Below are 3914 nucleotides of genomic sequence, written 5' to 3'. Positions count from 1 at the left end.
AAAGTGGGATTGACCGTCACATTATAACGCCCCCACGGCTGAAAGGGCGAGCATGTTTGGTGGGACGGGGATGCGAACCCGCGACCCGCAGATTGCGAGTTGAGTGTCCTAACCACCTGGCCATGCCGGGCCCGAAACGTTGTACATTTGCTGTTATGTTAAACTTATATTAAAGTTTTTCTTCATTACCCATTCAAGCCGTCTACGGCCATTATAAATTAGTAAGTATTTGTGTTTTTGGCTAGAACAAAACCAGACTGGGCTATCTGCTGTGCCCACCGTGGGAGCACTGCATGGCCAGGTAGTTAAGACGTTTGACTCGCAATCTGAGGGTCCCCCGTCCCACCGAATATGCTCGTCCTTTCAATCCTACTGTTCGTTGGTAAAAGAGTAACCCAAGAGTTGGCGGTGGGTGGTGATCAATTATACTCTAGTCTTTCACTGCTAAATTAGGGACGGCTAGCGCAGATAGCCCTCGTGTAGGTTTGCGCGAAAATTCAAACCAAACCCATTGTTGGGGAATCGAAATATGTACGTTAAATATATGGTTACTACGCTTCTTTCACCGTTATTAGAGAAATAATTTAAAATAAATGATAATAATTAAAAGTGTATTAGAGCTAAAGTTCTATTAAGCATAATCAAGTACTTTTTTATTGTTAATAAAATATATTTTATTAATTTTTCAGTGACAGTTAATTAATATTATTCGAGATCAAGGAATCTAGACAAAACATTTGTTCACATATGTCACAGTTGTTAATAACTTCTAATGTATTATCGTAGCTCTTTTTAGTTCAATACGATTGTTTAAATTACTGATTATTAGATTTAATTAAAATTATTATTAACGAGTCGTGTAGTTCAAACGCATACTCGTCCTGTCGTAGGTAGTTCTAATAAAAGTTTAATCGCAACAATTTCTGACTTTTTTCTTTCTGTACGCGTTTGTTTCTTAAACAATCAAATAAAAACGTATACTTACTTTTATCAATCAACCTCTTGCTCGATTAGGTTTGTAGTTATACATAAAAGAAATATTTTTCGGGCTATTAATATCATCAATATTTGAAAGTTCCCGCAAATATAACTGAATATTAAGAGTTTAGGCAAAGCTTTATTCTTAACATTTTAAACATGTTTATAAAACTATTGTGTAGCTATAATCCCCCCCCCCGAAAAAAAACACCTAGTTGAAATAAAGTATGGTCATATATACCTATGCGTTGAATGCAGTGAATTAATTTATTCACGAAAAAATATATAAATGTACATGTCAACTACAAGAGGGCGTTGCAGCAAAGCTACCTGCTATATACACGTACATACTATATCACAAAATGTATTGAGTTAGAACATCCCCTGCATGGTTTCGATAAATTGTGCTTATGAATCCTACCGTGCACTGCGACAGACAGCCAAGTGAAACTCACGAATCTTCTAAGATGGATGGATAATAGATGCATCATTGACCATATCAGTGTCAAGTGTTCGAGACATTTCATGCAGCCTACTCCATCGATTGTGAATAATGTTCTTGAGAACTGAAAGACCACTGGACGTGGTGACGTGGAATATAGGCCTAGCCGCCCAAACATTTTCACTCCATACGAGATTTGAAACATATTGTAAAAGGAAACTACACATCTGGCATTGAATCCATCATCCAGGAGTTTAACAAAAATCTAGAACTGTGAGTCTGAAACTCTGAATACTCACTTTGCACGGAAAGCTCCCTGTTTCATTGACAGATTGCAGACCATAAGCCGCTCATCATAACCATAAATGCAAAACGCCGGCCTCGTTATGGTTTGAGCGCTAGAATTGGTATGAAGAACAACGAAACACTATCGTATAAAGTGATGAATCTCATTGCTTGTTGATTGTTTTAGGTGAACGGGTCTAGATTTGACAGCAATTTGTAAAGACTACATTTGTGATGAAAATGTAATTCCAACCATGAAAAGTAATGGGGATGTTATCACGATGTAGCCTGTTCAAGGTCATTTGAAACCATTAATGTCTTGGTATATTTTGATACTGTGGCCAAAGCTGCATAGACGGAACTATATGGCATAATACATTGTTTCTTACCGCATATGATGTCCAGCAGTGGTTTGAGACAATGTCCAGAATCTGTCTTGACTAGCCCAGAGCTCCAATCTAATCTTAACTTGTTGTTCTCAAGTATTTTAAAACGTCGCCTTAAAAATAAAAGATTTAAAACTGCTTTGCAAAGGAATAGCGATCTATTCCATAAGAAACACATCAATGGTTAATGTGTCAAAAATGAGCCAGCTCCCTAATAAAATGGCTCTCCAGTGGTTAAACCTTCTCTTTAAGGTGTGTTGTTCCAATACAAGTTATATAAAAAAACCACCAGAGTTAAAATAGTAAACAATATTCATGTTTTCTTTATTTTATTTTGTTCAATCATCAAGTTGCGAATGTTTTACAATCTTATAAGTAGATTCATTCCATTGGTCAGAAAAAAAAGTACAATTTTACTTACAACTTTCCATCATTTTATTTACTTTTTGAAGTAATAATCAATACATTTTTGTTGAAATTACTGCATTTTGAAGATATAGGTGATAACGAACTTGTAATCTCCATAGAACAACCCGTGTCGATAAAACTCAACATAAAATGTTTCCAACTTAAAATAGAAGCATAATAAAGCAAGATAACGTTAAAACACAAAACTTGATAATTGCAGCTCTCTAACCTAAATTATTTCAAATTACTTTCCGTAAAAAGGGTACACATCTAACATTGTGTTCCGCAAGAAGGGTAGTTTTCATTTGTCTTAAAACCCATTACGGAGACGGCAACAAATTAGTTTCTAAAAATATTTAAATAGAAAACTTATTTTTTCATATTTTCTATTGATCAGCAAATAGGGCTAATTTTGAAATCTGTTCAACCAAATGAGAAAGATTGAATTTATAATATTCTTGAAACTTTTTATCACTTTAATGAACATAATCATGGGAAAGATAATTAAACATCCCAGATAATTTTGATTCACGTTAATTCTAATTATTTTTCTGAATGCAAATATAAGACGTCTTTCTAACGATCTTTCCGAACTTTTAAAATCTATTGTTCTAATCAATAACGCTGATTCAAAGCCAGCAGTGTATTATATGTGTTTGCAAAGTTTTATTTTACTATTTTGTAGTAGAAACGTTTCTTTAAAGAAATTCAAAGTTTAATTAAACGACATTTGATTTTTAGAGCAATAGGACGAATCCTAGTAGTTGTGTCTAAAAAGGTTCGAAGCCATAGTGTTGTCCGTAATTATTCACTAACTGATTAAACTGTGTATCAATCCATCTAAAGACTTCAAAATAATCAGCTTTAATTATCTTACGTAAAAGAACAAATCAACGTGGAAATCCTGATCTGATACAAAACTTACTAATATTATAAGTATATAGACTTGCATCCCTTTTCAATTGTCCCCCGGTGGGACAGCGGTAGGTCTTCGGACTTACAACGCTGAAATCTGCGGTTCGATTCCCCTCGTTGGACACAGCAGATAGCCCGATGTGGCTTTGCTATAACAAAATACGCACCCTTTTCAGTAGCACGATATAACATTGTTTATACAAAACAATTTAAAATCGAACATTTCGTAAAGATTGTATATCAATGATATTGTTTAAACGTCACAAAACCCAACAGATCTCATCTTAAGATTCTCAACCTCCCCTATGCATCCCTCCCGATGTGGGTCAACGGTAACTCTAAAGGTTTATAACGCTTAAAAAAAATGGGTTTCGATACTCGTGGTATGCCTCAACACAGATAGCCCATTGGGCAGCTTTTTGCTTAACAACAAACAAACAAACTTTCTACTAATATTAACTCACGTTTCACATTATCTTGTTTGTTTTGTTTTGTTTTTG

This window comes from Limulus polyphemus, unplaced genomic scaffold (assembly GCF_000517525.1).
Source record: "Limulus polyphemus unplaced genomic scaffold, Limulus_polyphemus-2.1.2 Scaffold102, whole genome shotgun sequence".
In the NCBI taxonomy this organism is placed as follows: Eukaryota; Metazoa; Arthropoda; class Merostomata; order Xiphosura; family Limulidae; genus Limulus; species Limulus polyphemus.
The sequence above is the reverse complement of the archived record's forward strand: the minus strand, read 5'-3'. Positions refer to the sequence as shown.